The sequence below is a fragment of the Xiphophorus couchianus genome, chromosome 2 (assembly GCF_001444195.1).
Source record: "Xiphophorus couchianus chromosome 2, X_couchianus-1.0, whole genome shotgun sequence".
Taxonomy (NCBI): domain Eukaryota; kingdom Metazoa; phylum Chordata; class Actinopteri; order Cyprinodontiformes; family Poeciliidae; genus Xiphophorus; species Xiphophorus couchianus.
Window position 1 is genome coordinate 26,529,674 of NC_040229.1, and position 22,525 is coordinate 26,552,198.

Consider the following 22,525-nt stretch of genomic DNA (forward strand, 5'->3'; position numbering starts at 1 on the left):
AGAACATTGATATGTGAGAATTTGTATGCGGGGACAATTTCAAAGCTTTTGAATTATAAACACAACGCTTAGCTCTCTTGTTAAGCTAAGTGCGAGTCAATTGGTGTTTTGATGGTGAGACGAAAAAATGTCGAATCAGTTAAACACGTAAGTTATATACTTTTGGACCCAGAATGCACCGCGCCACAATCCACAGTTTTAAAATACGTTTATTCGTAAAACAAAGAAATGCTGTTAATTTTTATCCGCTGGAACCCTAAAATGGTCCATGTTTTGGAGCAAGGAGGCAAATACAAGAGTACTTTGAACTGGTCACGAAACCGTGAGTTAAAATGGTATGTAGCGACTAGACTACCCCTCCGCTTACGTCCGTACGTCAGCTTTGCGCAGTGGCAGTATCGTAGCCTATGAGGTTTATCCGAGGCGCGATTATTGCTAGTTGAAAACTTTACCCAATACCCCGCCTTGACGACTTGAAATATAGTCGGCAATGGCAATTTTTGACGGTCTCTACGGAGACTGATTTTATTGTGAAGTAATGAAACTTATAACATAAAAGCCACAGTCACAGGAATCTAGAGCACCCGATCATTTCGACCAACACTAAATCCTTTCCACACAGCAGTTGTGGGAACTCTCTCTGATTGGTTCCGAGTCTGTCGAGCCTTAAATGTTGTAACACCGGATGTGACGTCACTGCTGTTTGGACCTTCTTTTCGGTAACTTTTCTACACTGGCTTTGAATTAACTGAAATATTTTTTTTCCCACGTTTATCCTATTCTTAGATCCGACACTGCGCCACGCTTTTTACAACGTGTCTTAACACCAACTGCGTTAACGAAGCGATCGGCCGCTTTCGACCACTTCCTGTTTTACAACAGACTCAATTTAACCTCTGTTCTTAATATCTGTAGAGATTTAATTTTTGCCATTTGTTTGAGAAATAGAAGAATATGATTACTAACAGATAATTATAATAATGTGATCTACTTGCATTTATTGAAACCAAGCCCTTGGTTAAACCGTGAACGAAAGAGATAGAGCCCAGACTAAAGAGTCTCTGCGGACATTGATGATGTCAGCTTTGCGCAGTGGCAGTATCGTAGCCTATGAGGTTTATCCGAGGCGCGATTATTGCTAGTTGAAAACTTTACCCAATACCCCGCCTTGACGACTTGAAATATAGTCGGCAATGGCAATTTTTGACGGTCTCTACGGAGACTGATTTTGATGTTAAAGCAATGATAAAATGATTTTATTCATGTCAGTAATGTCTTTAAAGCTTGGGAAATGTAGGCATTGGTCTGTAATCTACAAGCAATCAGTTTCAGAAACTCTATTCTCTTACCAATCAGTTCACATTAAGCTCCACTCATGGTGACCTTTAAATAACATATTTTGCTGAAACTTCTCAAAACTAAAATTTTAAGCGTTTTAATACCCATGGTGTTGGGGAAAATATTTACATTTTAAATGTATTTAGAAAATGTGATTACGTCTAAAACAACAAATAACCTCCTGTTTGTTGTTTTGGTTTTCTAACTCAAAGGTACAATCATTTGTGCATGCACTAAATTTAACATTTATTTAGCTCTGTAATGTGCAGATAAATGGACCTTAAACGTCACTCCTTATTTGTTCCATTTGTACGACTTGTGACATTTGCTCATTTTTGCCATTAACGTCTGTTTTGTACCAATTTTGCACAACTGCACTGTGGCACACTTGCTGTACGTATATTTACATATACATATCTGCATTTTTTGAATCTTTGCAAGGACTGCTCTTAAGTTGCTTTTTATATTAACAGCATTTTATATTTTTACAATTTATAGCTTTTTATTTTTTTATTTTATCTACAACTACTACTCAGTGGTAGTTGTTATTGTGACTTGTCTCTATGCTGTAACTATGAAGTAATTTCCCTGCTGGGATGAATAAAGTACTTCTATTCTATTCTATATTCTTAACCAAATCTCATTGTCTCTCAAGGTAATGACTGATGTTTTGACTTGCATTTCTCAATCATCAAAGTCTTAGTGAAAGATGAAGCAATGTTTTCAACCATGGGTTAACATGATAGGGAGGGAATAGAGTTCCCATCCGCTGAGGTCAGGCTGCCATCTTTGCGCAGTGGCAGTATCGTAGCCTATGAGGTTTATCCGAGGCGCGATTATTGCTAGTTGAAAACTTTACCCAATACCCCGCCTTGACGACTTGAAATATAGTCGGCAATGGCAATTTTTTGACGGTCTCTACGGAGACTGATTTTATTGTAAATGGAACAAAACTTTGATCTGAGAAGTATTAAGAAAGTAAACTGTATTCATTGGTATGTATTTCCGAATGGTGATGACGCAGAAACCTCGGCGCATGCGCCGAGCAAACAAAACGAAACCTCGTGTCGGTGGTGCGCGTATCGCTTTAAGGAAAACCACGTGACCAAATACAGTTCCTGTGTTGTTTGGTTGCGAACGCGCCAAATTGTATTTGTGAAGGAGAAACGGCGTCGACACGTTTGTGGGTTTTGTTGAATGGAGATACTTTGCGTTGGTTTTCGGCTCGTATTTGAACACCGGCATGAATCAACCGAGGAAGAAGATTTTTCCTCCCGTGTGGGATCAATCTTGATCTGGTCGCGGAGAATAAGGTAAATTATTATTCGGCTCTCATTTCCACTATTTATAATTGTTCTTTCGGCTTATTCCAATTCCTTCCTATAGGATATTTGAATTAGTTTATAGGGGATTAACTTTTATATATATTGCAGGTGAAACAGGATTTGCTCCCAGGTGTGGTCTTACTGTAACTGGAGCTCTTCCACAATGCTGAGGCATCATCGCGCCCGGCATGAGGGGGATGATCCGGTTAACACTCCGTGATAAACCCTGGTGCTTCCAGAAAGCAGGCGTCTGAACTGGACCTTCAACTCAACCGCCTGCTCCCAGTTCAGGTTTGTCATGATTGTTAACTGTGTTTATATGTATTTTAATGTTCTTGCAAATCACTCCCTGTAATTACAATAAATTAGTAACACAGACGCATTTGTCTTTCCTCCTATGACAAACCTGTGGCAGCAGCTGAACATGGAAATCGAAGAGAGCAAGGCCAATTCAAATGTCTCCACAGATGCTGTCATCCAGGTACAAAGATTCATCTCGGAGGCGAACGCACCAAGATCACAAGGTCCGGTACAATACTGGGGGATGCAAAGACTACAATTACCCTACGTCACACAAACATTGATTAAATTTCTATGTATGCCGTCATCATCGGTGTTCTCAAAAGCAGGAGAAGTGGTTTGTAGACGGAGCAATCGCCTCCACCCAAGGCTGTTACAGCAGCTGATGTTTCTAAATAAAAACATGTGGATGAACCTTGTCCAGTCTGTTTTCAGCCACTTGCTGTGACATGATCTGCAACAGCAACACATTGTCAGCAGTGTGTCGACACAGTTTGAGGTATATGCCATACACCCAATGAGGCATCATCTGACCGTCACTATTTCTGAAAGCGGTCAGGATGTGTCTGGTCAATGAAATCTTCTAGTTTCTGTATAACAGAATTCATAAGTGATTTTTCTCTTCCGTTCCACGTTTGAAAACCAATTAACTGTTTTGAGCCAGTTCGCCTTGTCTCGTGAAAGCAAAGAAGACAATGTCTTTTCGTCAACATATAAATATTTGGATGACCCATAAGTACCCAAATATTTCTGTCTAAAGTCTTCAAGAAGAAATAGGCTCTTATTTTTTCAGTGTCATAACTACTCTGAGGTTTGGACATTGCATATCATTTTACAGCAATGGGCTGAACAACACAGTGACTGCTGAGTGATATTATTAGCCATTTGGGATGCCATTTAAGATTTTCACCAGCTGAAGATGAAGTGTATAGTCACTTTAGCATTTTTTAGCAATTGTGAATAAAATCGACAGAATGCAAATTGTTGAATGTTTTGGGCTTCCTGCTTCTTCGTGTAAGTTATCTAAAAAAACCAAAAAAACAAAACCTTGATGAATTATTGTATTTTATAAAGTGAATGTGGAATTTGATTAGTTTGGCAGCTGTCAGTAAAATTTGATTAAAGTCTACATTGCAGTTCTCGAATTGAAGCAAACATTGGTTTCAATCAGTTGATGCTTAATATTGTCAAGTTATTTTAAAATGTGATTATAATGTTATTACTGTTGCCTCTGCAGAGCTGCTGAATGAAGATGAAGCAATGTTTTCAACCATGGGTTAACATGATAGGGAGGGAATAGAGTTCCCCTCCGCTGAGGTCAGGCTGCCATCTTTGCGCAGTGGCAGTATCGTAGCCTATGAGGTTTATCCGAGGCGCGATTATTGCTAGTTGAAAACTTTACCCAATACCCCGCCTTGACGACTTGAAATATAGTCGGCAATGGCAATTTTTGACGGTCTCTACGGAGACTGATTTTATTGTAAAAGTTATTACATATGGGACTTATGATTGGTCAGACATAGATCTTGCAAACTTAAAAAGTAGACTAATGTTAGCTATGTGTGTTTATGAAAACAGACTGAATGTGTCTAAAAAAGTTTAGTAATTATTGTATTTTACTGTGAAAATGTTTGTATCACATTTGAAATGTTATGTTTTACTTATAATCATTTCCCACTCCATCATCAAAAGAGTAATATTACAGCATTGGTTTAACTTCTTTTATACTGTGATTTTTCTATCAGAGAAAACTTGCTTATTTTTCTTATTATTGCTAGTATATCATCGACATCTCAGTGTTGATTCTCATATCCATTTTCTGTGGGTTCAAGTGGTTTTAGAAAACACATTTTCTAATGTCTCCAAACCACTTCCTTATTTAAATATGTGACATTTAGAAACGTTGGAAAAATCGTCATCGCAGCAGCATAACTAAGATTTTAGCATTTGCAGACCAGATCAGTAACTTACTCTAAAAAGCTAGATGTATATTTGTAGTTTGTCTGTTTCAGCTCCATGTGTTTTGAAGATTCAGAAAACATTCATTCCAACCTTACTTTCCAAAGTGAGAAAGCTAAAGAGAAATCTAAAACTAAGCAGTGAGTCATGTCGTATCAGTATCGACAACGCTGTCTTTGGTTGATATTTGTGTTTAACGTTATGTTCCCACAACTAATTCAAGTCAAATCAAAATCAAATCAAATTTGATTTGTGTAACACATTTCAACATCAAGGCAGTTCAACATGCTTTACATCATAAAAACACAAAAATCAACTATTGGAACATTACTTTTTTATTTATAATCAAAATGTTGGCTAGTATTTCATTCAACATGGTACAAAATGAACTCTAACAAGGTTTAGTCTAGATTTAAAGGAACTCAGCGTTTCAGCTGTTTTACAATTTTCTGGAAGTTTGTTCCAGATTTGTGGTGCATAAGAAGTTGAATGCTGCTTCTCCATGTTTGGTTCTGGTTCTGGTGAATGCAGTGGTTAATTAGTAAATAGATTTTTTCCCTCCCTTGCTACAGTTAAAAGTAGATACATTTTGGCAAGTTTTAGTACCTGAAACCAGAATAAAACACATATTGTGATGCACTGTGCTTTCTAGAACACACGGGGGCGCTCTAGATCCACGATAAAGGTGAAGAGCCGAGCAGAGGAACATCGAGTTGGTTATGCTGAGGGTTAATCGTCACTTGAAATTCAGTTTCTTTATAAATGTTCTAAAACCTAAAATAATATTAGTGTTGTCATGTTTTAGCATCTCACAGAGACATAATTGCTTTGCTATTTAATTAGAAAGAGATTTGATGTAGTCAAAGGCTGGTAAGCCTTGACTTAATCAAGGCTTACCAGCTGAACTCATAAGACTCTTGTCTCACCCCGATAAGGCTCTCTAACTTTGATGTTTTTATAAACAGTCTTCATTTCCTCTTTATTTTCACTCTTTGCTGTTTATGAAAGTGAAAATGAGGGATTTAATGTTATGGTATGAAACCAGTTTGCCTTGCTAAACACAAATATATATACTGTATATATATATATATATATATATATATATATATATATATATATATATATATATATATATATATATATATTTTTTACGCTAACCTGCTGTCTTGCAGTTTCCTAGTAGTGGTCTTTTGATGTGCTACTTTGCTAAATGTATTTAGCGTGCTGTCGTTTGTACACCATTCATAATGAGTCATTGTTTCAGATGTTGGAGTGCGGTTACAGAAAGCCATCTGTTGGTTGTTACTCCCCAACTTCAGCAGTGAGACTGTGAAAATGAAATTGGAGCAACTGGTCATCTTCATCCAAAGTCAAATAAAGCTTTGAAGAGGAGAGATTTATATTTCCCTAAACTACTCAGAAAGATTTTTGCATTGAACCTTGTGGCAATCTGGGGAGCATTTCCTTTGGCTTGTCCTGTAGACCCACAGAGCAGTGATCAGTAAATCTTTTACACTTTATATTTTCTGTGTGTGGTCCTCTTGACCCGATTATGACCCAGCGGTCGCTCCACGTCAGGATGTAATTACGGTTTCAGTAACATGAGGTGAAAATAGACGGCTCTTTTTATCGGGTCAGGGTCTGGTCTTTTGCTGAGAATTCCTCAGCCGTCCAGAGCGATATGAAAGATATGGCTCTCCTCTGCGTCAACAGGAGCCTAATAAATGCCAAAACGTAAACAAATACACAGCACAACACGACAGGACTAGTTCCTAGGTAACCATGTGACAGTGCTCAGGATTGCTATGGAAACCAGTGTATCCTCCCCTCCATCCCCATCTCTTTCTAAATCTGTGTCTCTCTCTTCCTCTCTAATGTCTGTTTGGAAATGTGTGACAAGCTATTACCTTTAATGTGTCTTAGCTTTCGCGTTTCACTATTGATTACTCTTAAAGTTTATTTTTCTAAGATGTAAAATCATTCCCACAAAGTCTAGAGGCAGCAGTACTCGCTTGAGGAATTCACAAATGAAAACCTGCTTTTCATTACAAAGAATAATATCTTATCATGACGTCGAACTCCGTGACAAAACCGAAACCATTTATTACAGGAGACAAAACTATTTAGTTTTGTTTTTCTTCACATGTCTGCTCAGTAAGCTAATCTACAGTCTGCTTTTAAAGCTGGTGTTGTATTGTTTGTTTGTTGTTTGTTTTTTTGTCACAGTGGGTGTTGCATTTCCATTTTCTAACTAGAAAACCACACTTGTCTTCAAAGACTAAAAAAAGATCACAGCCGATCCTATTTAAAACGCAGGTGCAAATCCTGAAAGGGACGCTTTGATTTGTGGCCAATTACGGACACCCTTGTTGCTTCACCTGTCGTAGCAGGTCTTCTCATTTTTGTTCTCGCTGCCGTTTCTTTCATGGGGGCGGGAGGCATTTTAGGGAGACGGCTAATGCATTTAGAGATCACATGAGTGAACAGAAATCTCAAAAGTTCTTGAACAAACCCAATTAAAGTTGTTGCAGTCCTCCAAAGCTATCTGCCTTTTTAATCTCTGCATGGTGTACAAGGGATTGCCCCCAATTAGTTGCCTTCTGTGACACCATGACATGGAAAGCATCTATCCTGATTGTATTTCAGCCTCAATTACTCTGTAAACCTTACAGGCAAGCCAAGAAAAACTGGTCTCTTCCACTCTTTGTCACTTTTTTTTTTTTTTTTTTTGGGAATGATTTGTTTTCCTTTTTAAGTTGTCTATGAAGTGTGGTGTTTGGTTTTTGGGGCACAGGTGCTCCAGTTGTATTACATTTGGCACAAAAGGCCTGGCTGTCTTAGTGGTGAAAGCAATCTAGTGTAACCTTCCAGTTCCCTGGAAAAAGCCTTTTGTTTTAAACTCTTCAGCAAAATTTGCTTGCATTAGGAGGGGGGGAAAAAACATACTCCAGACTATTAAGAAAAGAAGCTAACTGGGCTTAGCATCAATGCTAAACAGATGGCTAAATATAAAACTATAACTTGTAAACATTCTGGACTGAACTTCAATGTGTTTTTACTTTTGGCTTATTTTTATATAAGGGATGTATCTTAATTGGTATTTTTTGCTGAGTGGTGACAGTTGAGGCAAAGACGGGGTCCTGCAGGCTAGATAACTCTGTTGTTTGACACATCTGTCAATGAAATGAACACTTCCTTTCTTTTGTGGGATTAAGTCCCCCAAAAATTCAAGTTTCCTGCTCTTCCAGTGATTCACTGTCTGTGCGGCAGACAATGGTATGCGATCAATAACTAAAGTGTTATTTTTATTTCCTTACAGCTACATTTGTGCCTGTGGTCTACAGTGACAGTGCTCAGTGTGAAGCATTTTCCACGATTAGATGCTCTTTTGTTGAAATTAGTTTCTTTGCGACACATTGGTTTCAGAAAATAAAAGGAATAAAATGACTTTGGAATAAACATAAGCGGATTTTATTAAGGAACAGTCTTTTAGCATGGATGGCCACGTTTTTTTTAACGAATGCTAACATACATTCTGAACGACAACATCAACCTGTGACTTTCGTAAACCATTACAACGTGTTGTGTTCGCTTGGACGGTTGAGTTTAAGTGTAAAGTAGTTGAAATGTGCAAGGTCTGTCTACACAGTTTGCAAACTGCATCATGATTCAAGACACTTTTAGCTTGTTGGTCTAGTAAAGGTCGATTTTCCACAGTCTGTGGGAAATGCTGTTTCGATCAGAAATGCATTGATCTACTCCTTGTGTTGCGCTCATACGGTTGGCTAATGTGGCTTAGCAGTAAAGTCTACTGACTTGTCTTTAGCATCATCCGTAATGATTGACATCGTTCTCAGGTTTTCTCCCTAATATTCGGTCTCTCTCCATGCCACGTAGCAACAGACCTGCATGTAGTCCAATGGGTTATACGAAGCATTCAAAATAAACGTTTTCGTAACTTACTGAGTAAATATCTCATTAGTGCCACGCAGAAGACGCGCGCCGTCTCCAAAGACAATACATGTGAGTCATTGCATATTTATGTTCAGAAATATCGAAACCCAACATCATGATGATGACACACTCTGTTGGTAAGAGTCATTGTTTATGCGAACAAACTAAAGTCGGTGAGAAAAACAACTGGCATGCAGAGCCATCCTCTAGACTCTAATAAAATCTTGTGACTGATCAAAGCAAAAGCAGTGCTGCGGATCAACAGCCCGGCATTAGATAAAAAGCCCGGTAGCTTTGCCCGATGCTGTTGCTGATTATGCTGCTGCATATTGTTACAAATGAGTTGGCGATTCCTAGAAGAAACCTGTAACTTAAGCGGCATCGCCTCCAAGGGAGAATCCGTGCAGAATCATCTCCTTCGGTTAAGCATAAATGTTAAGGAAAATAAAGCATCAGTCTATAGTTGGCTGTGGTTCTTTGATCAAGAAGACGGTGAAGTGAAGATTATTGACTGTGTATTTGTGCTGACTCTTGAGGAAAATAAAATTGCCCCTACTGGGCAATAAAGGTCGTCAGTCAGTCTATCTAGAATCATTCAGACCCTTTAGGAATAAAAGTCCTTTGAAAGTGCTTTGAAATAATCCTTGTCATTCTTTCTTCTAAGTGAATCTATCTTGTGAACCTACTTTGTTTTAATGAACATTATGTTTTTCTGATGTAAGCTAAACCCCGAGGGACAATTACTCCCTGTTTAAATACAGAAGACGTATGTTGTGAGCCTGATTGAAGGAGCAATCTGTAATCATGTTACTGGACGAAGGACAAATCCATGCAGTTCTTTAATCTTATTTATTCTGCAAGAGCAGAAGGTCAAGAGATCTCTAATAGAAAGCAGATGTCCTCCATTTTGCAACGTCAAATTAAATGCGTCGTCTTTTCTTTTCGTCTAACTCTTTCTCTGAGCGTATGTGACGCATTTTAGAATGAACAAATATTTGATGTCGTTTAATGCAACCTGAGGCTGCAGCATATTTTGAAGGCCCTTACATTGATGCTTAAAAATACACTTGCACAACAAACTCTAAGCTAAGCCAAGCTCTGTTGTACTCTCAACATGTTTTTCTGCCAAACATCTTTTGTCAGCAAGAAATCACTAATTGGCTTTTCAATGCAACAAATTAGTTAATGAAGTGGTGGCAGTGATGACAAAAAGGAAACCAAAATTTGGTCTACCACAGTTTCTTCTCATTTTTAAAAAAAATCTTCATTTCTCCAAAAGAATAAATACTAAGAACCAACCGAAAACAAAGACCGCCCGCTAGCTGCAATGAAAGACAAGCTTAGTGTGATCCCTTTGACAAACAAACACTGCAGACTTTGGTTTTTATTTTGCAGCCTTTTTGTTCCATGTGCTCTGAAAAATGTGCTAACCTCTTTCTGAGGAGCAGATTACGTCTGCTTGTGTGGATGTTAACGATGCGTTGAAGCTACAATGCACGGGGTCTGCTTTTAGAGCAAGCGTTTGTTTTTTTTAAATTGCTGGGCTTTGTGCGTTGGAACAACGCAGACCTGCGGTCCGTGAATTTAGTCAATGGAGACGACGCACCGTGAGGCTCTGCATGCTTACTTAGCAACTTTAGCAACTACTTTTTAGACTCCTGTTCTTCCAGAAGAGAATAAACCAGAAAAGGAATTAGACCAGAGGATACTTACTTATGCCCTGCGACAGACTGGCGACCTGTCCAGGGTGTACCCCGCCTCTCGCCCGGAACGTAGCTGGAGATGGGCACCAGCAACCCTCCCGACCCCATTAGGGACAAGGGTGAACAGAAAATGGATGGATGGATGGATGGATACTTACTTATACTCATCTACCAACCCTGAATAGGAGTATCTAGTCTATTTACTTTGGATCAACATTATTAGCTTTTTCTACTTTTGCTCTTTTTTTCAGTTTGTTATTTTGTTTGTATTTCTTTTTAAATCCTGTAAAGCAGTTTGTATTGCCTTGTTGCTGAAATTGTGCTATATAAATAAAATTACCTTTACCTTTACCTTTACTTTAAGAGCACTCACAATTCCTCTGCAAAATTTTACAGAGGTTTTACCTGACCAATCCCGTTGACGTTTCTAAGCTCCAGAATAATTGCATCTTCCCCACATTGGCAACTTTTAACATGCTAAATGTTAATATATGTAGAGAACAGACCTCAAGGTCTGAATAACTTTTAATAAACCATGCTGCTGTGTTTTGACTAAACTGCTCATAAACCTAGTAATTACTGCAGATAGACTTTTCTTGCATTTTTTTCCTCTTGTTCCTGTTACCCCAGACGATGCTGAAATTAATTATGCAAAGAAAGATTCGTCATAAAATGAAAAACATTACAGACCGCCCTGGGCATCCTCCTCATTTAACTGTAATGCAACAGTGTCTTCAGTCAGAGGCTTCTTCAGATGTACTGTAATACTGACTGCTACTGTATATTAAGTTTTTTTCTGCCCACAGCCTCCAGCATCTACAACACTCTGCAGAAAATGGTATATTCTGGTTTACAGCAAACATTTAATTTCCCTTTGGGATTAATTAAGTATTTTTGAATTAAATAATTTTATAAATTATTGTCAAAGTTGTTTATCTAACTGAAGTTTCGGCAGAAGTCACACAATCTGTATGTACTTTAGTTTTCCTGCTTTTCAGTGAAAATAAGTTGCCATAACAGGAAGAAGTGTTGAGTCATTAAGGGTGAGTCTCAGTTAAAAACTAGACCAGTCTATGTATATCAGTTAAAGAAACACAGTAAATCCGTTTAAAGCTATAAAAACATTAAAGCATAAAAACAATTAAATACGCTTCAATATCTACCTAAAAGGTTCAAGCCTTTCTCGTTCCCTCTGTTTTTAATTGGATTTCGTCGACAGGAGTTTTGCCTGTAACAAGTACTACTAGACAGACACTTTAATCATAAGTAAAGTACACAGAAATTTGATTTAATGGGGAATTACAGTGTGACCAAATGATGACCCTCCACCCTCGCTTTTCACTAATAGTGCAACTCCATGCAATCCTCTGAAAAACGTAGTGCAAATTTTTCACTACACTGTATTAAGTTCAGTTTGGATATGTGTTATACAGAGAGAGAGAGAGAAAAAGGACTCAGCGTGTCTGAACCTTTCCAAAGTCCTTTCATACAACTTCTTCTGCCAGGAGACAAAATCCTCTGAAAGTATTTCTTCCACAGATTTAGACCTTCGGAGGTATTCTGACCCTCTTAAATGAGACTGAAATTTAGGAAGAGCATTTACTGAAAGCAGTGAGCTATGTCCCGTAATCCCTTAGAAAATGGTTGATTTAAAATCCTTTATCTGGTTTTTTTTCTTTTCTCCAGAAGAAAAGCTCGACTCTGGCCACAGCAGTCAGTCTGTGGAAGTCGGTACGCTCTCAGCTCACACACAAATAAGAGAAATACAGAGAATAATTTCTTACAAATACTAATATGTTATTAAATATCAGTCTAGGTTATTGCGCTACTTAATATGAGCTAAAATGAAAGGGGGAAATAAAACCTACCACCTAGAGAGAGGTTATCCCAACCCACGTTGAATTGTCCTTACTGGAAGTTACTGAATACTGCTGCTGCTTTAAAAATGGGAATATATGTGAATGTTAGGTAATATATAAGTGTTTAGAGTGGCTGCTAATACTAGAAAAGCACTATATATGCTTCTAAATATGCATTATATATTACACGGTCTGCTGGTTTTCTTCATAAACAGCTCAACTCTGTCGGGGGTTTATTACTTTTTTAAAGAACGTAACCTGAACACTGTTTTAAATCAGAAAGAACTGAAGCAAAACAAGAGCTCAGACCCGGTTAACGAACACCATGGTTGTCGTTGTTATTTCTTTTGGCTGTTCCCTGCATGTCTTGACCAGTGGCTCTGCTCGACACTATTATCTATGTGCAGTCGTTTGCTTTCAGCTGCATGCTTTCCTGGCTTTTTTTCACAAAGACGCAGGCATGTGAAACGGAAGAAGATGGTAGAGGTAATAGAGACGAAACTGTCAAAACTGAGCTGAGCAACGAAGGATTGACTCCATATTTAAAACGGTTTAGTCAGAATTGTTTCCTAATAATGCCTAATTTGACATTGTTCAATAAAGTTTGTGCTGAAATAAGCAGCGTGTCGGCGGCCGAAAACATTATGGCACGTTCAGGTTTCATTTGTCTTTCTGTTTTCATCATTGTTTTTTTTTATGGTCGATTCACATTTGAGTTTATTTCTTTGTATTTATTTTTTATCATTCATCTATCTGGTTTATGTTCTCTCACATTTTACTTGGTTCCTCTGTGTTCCTTCTCTGTTTATGTTGCCTTCCCTCAGCCTGCCCCGCTGCTTCTCAGCGCAGCTGTTATGCATCACCTCGTTGTCCTCTGCCTGCGCTCTCCCTCAGCTGTTCTCACTTCTCTCTCCGGTCCCCCTCACCCCCCTTCATCCTCCTCGTCTTCCTCAGTATATATGTAACGTTTTGGTTTTGACTCCTTCCATGACTACTGATGATATCTCCTTTACTTGCCCGTTCCCCGTTCTTCGCTCCACGTCCGGTTGTTTTCTCTGATTTGTTGCCTTTTTATGTAAGTTCTGAGTTATTCTCATTTAAGAACACTGTGTTCTTTACATGATCCCTCCAGTTTTGCTTGAACTTGGGCTAGACGATTTACTCCAACGTTACGGCAGAAAATGTTTCACCTTTTACGTCACACTGTCCTTTGAAGAAGAAGGGGAACTTCTTTCAAAATACACTTGTCAAAAGACAAGTGTATTTTGTCAAAAGGCTGCAAAGCTGCTGTGCGTTTCATTTGTCAATCTAAAATGTGGTTTTCCATAAAAATAAAATTTTTTCACACTTTACAATGAAGTTAACAGTGACCAGTAAATTTTTATGTTTCGCTACTCCACCTTTATGCGCCGTTTTGCTCTGAAACTGTGTGCTCTGACGGCGAGTTTGGGTTTTGGACGCAGTTAGAATATCTATTGAGTTACTTATTTTGTGTTGCGTATTTTTGTTTAATCATAATTATTTTGTGGTAGCAGTTTTTACTTTGGCACTAAAGGGTTTTCTCTCATTTTCGTCTGTCAAAGAAGCCAAACTGTGTTGGTCATGCTTGATTTGTACAAACAACAAAAAGGGAAATCATCCAAGTGGGTGAATACGTTTAATAGACAGTATATATAATGTTACAAAAAGACAATAGAATACAACAGAAGCAATTTTATGATAAAAAAAAGTCAGATTTTGAACAAAATATAAACCCCTTCGAGTTAAAGTGACCATCTCTTGCCCTCATAAAATTATTTCAAAATAGCCATCCTTTTAAATCATCTGATGGATCTGCCAGTGAAGCCCTGCTGACTGACTCAGCATCCCACCATCTTTTGTTAAAGAAAGAGTCACTCTTATTGGTGTCAACTTTATCTGAGGGGGGTAGCGGGGCGGTCAATGAAACTACTTGGCTTTGACATTTGCTTTCCAAAGCTCCTTTGTGTCGACATCAGCAAGTCAGCTCTATCAAAAGGTGGATCTATCGAGTGTGTGGGGGGAAACGTCGATGAAGAAAGCATAATGCAGGAACAGGGTCTTAGCCAGCCCTGGTATTGGTTTCTACTGCAAACCTTTTTCCTTGCTCTTGTGCATGTGTCAATTATTTCCCAGGGAGCGGGCTGATCTGCGTCTGGCTCCAGGTCTGTCTGGTAGGTCACGTTCGCCCACACAGAAAACCCGGGAGGTATAAAAGCATTAGTTCAAGATCGGCATCCGTAGCAAATCTCCTGCCAGACTCGGTCGTGTTCCTGCAGACCAGATGCATGAATGATATTATTTTGAGTGCAGAACCCCTGCGTTGCAAAATAAATTCAGACTGCATAGGAGGATTTTTTTTCTTAAAATGTTGCTGTTTTGATTAAGCCAGTTGTCTCATCTGTTGGTTGTTATAAATATCAAATCGCTTTTGAATTCACGTGTCGTGAAAATGACCAAAACAAGGTGGTTTAAACCAGCTCAGACAGTTTAGGAAGGGAAGGTTGGTAGCAATCAGACCGGCTTCACAACCTGGAACGCTTTTGCCTCCAGGCAAAAGTGGTTGGATGGAGGTAAAAAGTGAAAAAAAAAAAATTTACCTTGACAAATAACTTCTCTTTCTTTCTCTCTCAGACTCACATGCAGAAATTTTTTTTGACTTGGAGCATTTTGAGATTTCTTTCATCAGTCTGAGGACTTTGTATTGACTTTCATTCTGTTTGGTCCCAAAAAGGCCTGTTGGTCCTCAGAAGGTCAGTAGATGTTGCACATGAGGTCCTATGTGGATAAGGAAAGGCAGTTGTATTCCTATAGCACATTTCAGCAACAGGGTGATTCAGTTTAATTGACTAACAAGAAGATAAGGCAACAAACATTGCATTCAAACATAAACGAGTGTCCAGAACTATGACAATTTCTCAATACCTTAGGTGCAATGCCGTGTGGACATTTAATCTCACTGGTCAGTTTTCATATTTGTGCCATTTTTAATCAGATTTTCCACATTTATTTGAATGCTTATTTCTCCGAAGCAGCTAATGTATAATTTTTTGGTCAACATTGCACAACCCTCCAAAGAGCTAGCATTTATCTTCAGTTTATTCTTGCAGCTCAAACGCTGGCACTAATTAAGAAACTGGAGTTGTGTGTTTAATCCCCTCTAAACTAAAATGAAATCCATTAATCAGTCAGTGTGATAGAGGGCAAGGTGTGAAGAACTGTTTTTTTTTGTGTGTTTTTTTTTTTCTTTGGGGAGATCATGTGAATTTACTAAAAAGGTGTCAGTCAGTTCTTGGTATTACTGGGTCTGTTTTGACTACTGGAAAACATTTTGTCAGCAGTATTATATTAGGGTTTTTTTTAAAAATATTGACCTTTCTTTATAGCCACAGAGAAAGTGTTTGTAACTAAAGCAGTGTTAAAACTTTGTCACAAAGTACAACAAGCATCAGTAATTTGGAGGCCAAGTTAATGTATAAAATATACAGTTACTGTTAAAACGTATTTGTTTAATTAGTAATTTAATAAGTACATTTGTTGAGGTGGCATTAATATATTGCATGTAGGTAATTTCATAATGTTTTATTGTGAATAACTGTTTTATTTGAAGTTTGTATGTTTTATAGCTGCGACAGACTGGCGACCTGTCCAGGGTGACCTCCGCCTCTCGCCCCGAACGTTAGCTGGAGATGGACACCAGCAGCCCTCCTGACCCCACTAGGGAAAAGGGTGTGAGAAAATGGATGGATGGATGTTTTATTGCTTAATTGGCCACTTTGCAATTTATGCAAATGAGGTGTGCGTTAACGAAAGATAGAGAATCGAGGAGGCGCTACAAGTAAGATCGACAGAGCCACACGGGTTTTCAACCGTAGTTTGTTTGTGGAGGTTAGCTAAGAACCAATTGCTCTCGTAAAAGAATTACGCAAACACTGTGGAATAAATTTTTGTTTTGCACCTTTACATCGGAGCGCTGTGGGAGTTTTTATTTTCCTCTTCAAACACACGAGTATAATCCATGAAAATCAACCTTGTGGCAACACAAGTAAAAACTGTCTAAAGGCTGCTGAGTTTTACCTCTGAAGTGTTTGTTTTCTTTGGTGGCAACAGGCTTACAGTATTCTTCCTACTAACCCAATTATCAGCTTAGCATAATGTCGCAGAAAAGCAAATGAAGGAAGATAAATGCTTCATAATCACTCTAGCCGCAGGGGTCTCAAACTCCAGGCCTCGAGGGCCGCAGTCCTGCAGTTTTTAGATGTGCCACAGGTACAAAACACTGGAATGAAATGGCTTAATGACCTCCTCCTTGTGTAGATCAGTTCTCCAGAGCCTTAATGACCTAATTATTCTATTCAGGTGTGGTGCAGCAGAGGCACATCTAAAAGTTGCAGGACTGCGGCCCTCGAGGACTGGAGTTTGAGACCCCTGCGTCTAGCGTTTCAGAGATCGCCACGAGGGTCAAAGACGCCATATTAAGTGTCAGCTTTACTGTCTGAAGTGAAAAGGAAATCAAGAGCAGGAGCAGCAGATTGGCTGATGTTTCAGCTGAGTTGTCAGCTCTGGTTTGACTGGTGTCTCCAAATAGCAGCCTGTTTCCTGACTATAGAAAGAGACTGAGGGAGTTTGCCCACTGCTTCACCCCCCCCCCCCCCCCCACCCCCCACAATCTGTACTTCGGTCTAACACGGGTCCAGGCTACGACAACCGCGCTGAAGTCACTGGGTGAGATAAATGGGCTCCTCCAGGGACAGATTGCTGTTAATTTTAGAACCCATTGCTGCCCAATCACCGTCTCCCTGTTGGGCAGCCAGAAGCTACATTGTAATGTGTGATTACTTTGACCTTACGGGAGGCACATGGGGGAAAGAAAAGTGGGAGTAGATAGGGTTTGGCATAGCTAGTACTTAAAGGCAGGCTTGTTAAGATATGACTGAAAATCGCAACACTGTAGACTCCGAGCCAAACGGCGACGTATCGGCAACGCAGCAACGCTATCAGTAAGGAGCCAGATGGGGAGTAGGGAGCTCATCAAAAAGCTGGTTATGCTCAAATATCCAGAGACCCATTTCATGTTCAGCATCTCTGCAGTTTTAATTAGGAAATGCAGCTGGGTAATAATTTTGGAAGTGGAAGATTTTGTAATAAAAAACAAAAAACAAAAACATGTGTCTTAAAAAAAAAAAAGCCAGGTATTATTGCTGCATAGCGAGGACCGGGCTGTCACAGGTGGTGGGGAGGCTTGACAGGGAAGACTGAGAATAATAGTAAGCAGCAACTGGGAATAAAACAAAAAGTCAAGCTCTGTGCTTGAATTCCATGTTCTTTCACTCACTATGATCCACCTCAGTATCCTGTCGTGCATCAGTCCTAACCTGGTTGCTGTCAGAGAACAGTATGTGCATCTTGGGGATCTTGCTGTTGCTGAGTGTATTTAATTTCTGATATGTGGATAATGTTGTTTTCTTTCTGTATCCTTAGGAGTCTTTCCAGAAATGGAGCTTGACTTGGTAAAGTTGACAAGAAGACTCTTGAAATAGCTTTCTGTTGTTTATCCAGGAAGTTATTTGCTTTTATCTTGTAAGTGCTTCATAGGTCCTGCTGCAGAGCTTCCTGTTGTTTCTGAGAAGTAATTATTTTGCTCTGGTTACCGGCTGTGTGGAGTTTCACTGTGTATCTTGTCTGTTGTCAGGAGGAGCTTTTCTTCTTCTTCTTTTATTACTGAGAGATATCGCTGTCTTTCTTTTTTAATTTTGAATTAACAAGTCATCTTTATTGTAAAGGTTTCTCATAATGAGTAGGCAGTTGTTTGTTTTAGATGATTTCCATTACATGTTTTCATTATAAGTTTAAAAATCAACCAAATGGAAGGGAATTGTTAGGCAATCTTCCCCGATTCGCTCGCATTCTCATATATCTATTGTAGCCTCTATAGCTTTGCGATTCTTTGCCAAACACATATTTCAACTTTTGCATTGCAATGAGAAAAACAATTTGTGTACCAAACTTCAGTTTCCTCAGCAGTCTTTCTAAGACGACAACCCGATTGCACAGAACTGGAAAGTTCTGGCTCATGCTTGAGCTCCGATGAGTTTAATTTAAGCAAATGAAAAGAATGAAGATTAGAGGTTTTGTTTTGTTTTTTTCAAATACCAGCTCATTGATTCGAAACGTTCCTAAACGAGGCCATAGCTATATCTGCGCTCCAGTCCCTTCTGTTTGCTTGGCTGCCACTCACGCAGCCATCTGAGCCACCGGCTCAGCGATGAAGGCCGAGGCTGACTCCCTCAGCTCGCTGCCTGGGGTTGTCGTCTGCCATCCATGCTGACACGCGGAGCTCAGGCCAGCTCCAAAACGGTGGATGAATAATGACCAAAGGCAAGCCAGAAGTTTCCATTTCTCTCTTTTGGTGTGCACAGAGCTGTCTTTCCACGACTCCAGAAGGAATCGGATAATCTCAAAGACGCTTCCGCTTCACCTCAACATAGGAGAAATCAATACCGCCTGTTGAAACAGAAGTAAAGCAGAGCATATTTAAGTTGATTTTAGATGCAAACCGATCAGAGAGTAGAGATGATGCTCCCCTCCCCGACGCCCAGCTGGCAAAGAGGCCGGCATCGGAGTTGTCCTCCAACTCAACCATTGGAACGGAGAAGAGGGGAAGATCCTGGATTCCTCGGATTCTGGATCCTGGATTCATCGGATGAACCATCCGATGAATCCAGGATCTTCCCCTCCTGCTCGCCCAGTGAGGTCTCTTGTTTGAACATAGCTCACAAATCAACCCTGTAAGGACTCAATGAAGGATTCAGATAAGATAAAATATATTTGAAGGTTTGTATTTTGACAACATATGCTATTTGCTCATGTAATGCTTTCAGGCTAAAGGAAACCCAATCCAATGCTGACTAATGCGATCCTCATTTGAACTTTAAAAATGAATGCAGTTTTTTTTACAACCTGGAGGGTTTTTTCTTTCTTGCCAGAAGTCTGGCCGCGTCTATTCCATTTTTTATTTTCTGTTTAGTATTTTACGGTTTGCTTTTGACTCCAGATTCCCTACTAACAAAACATAAAATTTAATAACTGACTGCGCACTCCCACCATTGTGTTATGTAGGTGACATCATTTTTATTCAGAGGGTTTACGACGTGCATTTATTTATATAAGAATCTTTTCACAGTCGACTTGCGCCCTATAAGCAGTGAGTCCAGTTTCAGTCAGATCAGAAATACATCCGGTGGGGAAGCTGGAAATGAGCTTGTAGCTGTTGCTAAGAAACTGCTACGCTTACATGTGTTTGACAGAAGTAATTATACTACTGGAATGTATTCAGCATGTGACGAGGCGAAGAGTGCACTGAATGTTGCCTCCTTCATATTTGGCAGAGCCAAAGTAAACACAGTGATGAGGAGCCAGCAGTTGTGGCAGGGGCTCAAATTTAAAAAAAAGGCACATTGAACAAAAACTCCGTACAACAACACAGCAACAACCCATATTAATCAAGAATCTAATTGGATCCTACTGTATCACTGCCATCATGTGGGGAAATGCAAAGCAAATATAATCTATATTTTCCCCAACAGGTATAAAGTTTCTGTTTCTGCTGCTGACAGTCCTGGAGATCTGAGCTGATCTGAGACTGTAGCTGTTAAACAGACCAGAGGAGAGAAGGTCAAAGGTTATGAAGTAATGAAATAAACAAATTTGTTGCCATTTTACTAATTAAGCCCTAATTATATCTATTTAACCTCTAGAACAACTTGGCTGCAGTCTGATTTATAGATCAAAAAAGGTATGTTTTATAAAAAACATTTTTTATAAAAAAAAACCTCATTTAATATCAAACTCTACATAATAGTTTGATATTAAACCTCTAGATCTAGAATTATAAGACTGAGATATCAAGGCAAAGAAACTCAGTAGCTGGTGGTAGGGGCCATTCAGGGGCCCCTAGAAATGGTTTAATTGTAACACAGATCATAAATCTAAACCTGTAGCATCATTTATACAGAATGTTATTACATTTCATTTAATGTATTCAGCTGAGAAAAATAAATAGTAAATTTAGGATTTAATTATTAAGTTTACTTTGTAAAAGTTTAAAGAATCATCTTGATAGTTTGATTGTTGTGTTACCATGGCAACAATATGGTGTAATCTTTGTGTTTGAATTGGGTTTGTTCACAAATACATCACAGCAAACAAACAATAATCAGTGACTGATTTTAAACTGGGCCAATAAACCTGGTCTCCCTCTCACAGATTCACCTTATCAATATTTAAACATGTTAGTGATGCTGAGGTTCTTAGTAGGACGGGTTCCGGAGGGAGGGGGGTTCTGTCTAAGGCCCCATATTACCTTGGGCCGGCCCTGGAGGAACAGCCACTGTGATGCCCATCTCTGGAATCTACCTGGAATTTACCTGGAATCTACCTGGAATCCCCCGGTGGCCCCTGTCAGTCCCCCGATGCTTTGGGGACATTTTGATTCATTTAATTGTGGCATGTTTGGCTTTTTACTGCGGTTCTAATTATTGCTACAATATTTTCTCTGATGTTTATTTTGTGACTCTAAATGGGCCGAATCTTCCTTTAACACTTGAGGTTCTGCAATAACTTCTATTTACAGCCCAGAACCTCCAGCCCAGATCCCGTCAGCAGAGACTTTAACCTGCCTGGTGGAAACATTAACGAGAAGCAGAGCGAACAGAGAGCAGGTGGTACCAGGTGGTACTGGGTGGTACTGGAGCTTTGATCTGCGTCGCGACTCGTGGTGACAGTCGCAGTACCGTGTCTTACATCAGGATGTCTGATATAAAGACAGATATTCTTTATATCTGTCGGTGGGACCGACTCAGACTGCCTGTAGCGAGTCGCTCCTACAGGCAGTAGGAGCGACTCGCCTGTAGGGCTACTGCCTACTGCCTGTAGCAGTGGGAAGCCTGATTAGCTAAAGTTAATCAGGCTGCTTTAACTTTAGCAGCCTGATTAAGTTAAAGTCAGAAGTTTTCTCTGCTGCCGAAGCGTTTCTGAGTTTAGGGGCGAGGCGGGTTTTGTACCGCTATTGCAAGGACAATTATGAAAATATAAATAGAAACATCAGACCTACGTTTTTATTCACAAACCAGTGTATAAAAAATTATCCTTGGCCATAATTTGATAGTTAGAGGGCACAGATCCGGCCTCCTCCTCCTCACCTCTCTGCCAAACTGAGAGTCATTATTAGACTGAGGGCAGCCAGACTAGTTTATTTAGCTAAATTATTATATTTAGCTAAATATAATTGCTAAGGGGCACACGCAGGCCTTCTGACATACAGATAAAAAAAATAAAAAATGAATTTTTTTTTGTTGAAAAAACCAAAAACACAAAAACTCAAAAAGGGCACCAGGGGCATCAAGGATAAAAGGGGCAGAGGCTCAAGCCCCCTTTGCCCTGCACCAGCCTGCTAGTTTCACTAGGTGACACATTCCTGAGCTTTAAGCAAAAAGTTCTTGGTGCTTTTTTGTAAAATCCGTACTAACACACTCTGTTCAATCATAAAATTGCAGCTCTTTTCATAGCAGTTTTTTTTAAACAGCTAAATAACTTCATGTCAGTTTATTAGAGCAGACAAAATGCTGCCTTTAAACAAACTGAGTGAATGACGAGGCAAAGAAAAACTGCTAATGCAAAAAAACAAGCACAAATAAACAGCAAATGTCATGTCTTGTAGTTTAAATGTAAAATAATCTGATGTTCTTCAGTTGGAAGATTTTGTAGATCCATATTCAGATCCACCGAAGTGGACATGTTTGTTTGGGTTTGTTAGCTTTGTTTGAGAAAAAGATAGTTCAGGCCTAAGATTTATTAAAATAAAAACAAAAACAAAAAAACGTTGGTCATTGAGCGTAAATCAATTACGGTGGAATCAATTTCTTTTCTTTGGATTTTTAATAAATGAGAACCGTCTAATTGGGTAATATTGACAGTTTGAACACCGAGTCTGAGTTTTTCAAAAGCGTTTATCGGGAGGTGAGTGGAAATAACCCCCAGGTGGAACAGAGTGGGCTTTCAAAGACCTGGC

General features: G+C 39.3%; 1 long non-coding RNA gene and 4 other non-coding genes across 6 annotated transcripts; all 5 read left to right on the forward strand.

Annotated features, from left to right (window-relative positions):
• The first annotated feature begins 378 nt into the window (after positions 1 to 378).
• Positions 379 to 519, forward strand: LOC114137720 (U4 spliceosomal RNA). Its single transcript, XR_003594076.1, has one exon. It is a non-coding gene; the product is annotated as a U4 spliceosomal RNA (small nuclear RNA).
• A 562-nt stretch (positions 520 to 1,081) lies between these two features.
• Positions 1,082 to 1,222, forward strand: LOC114137727 (U4 spliceosomal RNA). Its single transcript, XR_003594079.1, has one exon. It is a non-coding gene; the product is annotated as a U4 spliceosomal RNA (small nuclear RNA).
• A 720-nt stretch (positions 1,223 to 1,942) lies between these two features.
• On the forward strand, positions 1,943 to 4,436 carry LOC114151033 (uncharacterized). 2 transcript variants are annotated; one of them, XR_003596873.1, is made up of 3 exons: positions 1,943 to 2,651; positions 2,772 to 2,954; positions 3,079 to 4,436. It is a non-coding gene; the product is annotated as an uncharacterized LOC114151033 (long non-coding RNA). The 2 variants fall into 2 exon arrangements; XR_003596869.1 differs by having other exon boundaries at positions 1,945 to 2,651; positions 3,082 to 4,436.
• On the forward strand, positions 2,124 to 2,265 carry LOC114137733 (U4 spliceosomal RNA). The gene has a single exon (XR_003594080.1). It is a non-coding gene; the product is annotated as a U4 spliceosomal RNA (small nuclear RNA).
• Positions 4,292 to 4,432, forward strand: LOC114137714 (U4 spliceosomal RNA). The gene has a single exon (XR_003594075.1). It is a non-coding gene; the product is annotated as a U4 spliceosomal RNA (small nuclear RNA).
• Positions 4,437 to 22,525: the final 18,089 nt, after the last annotated feature.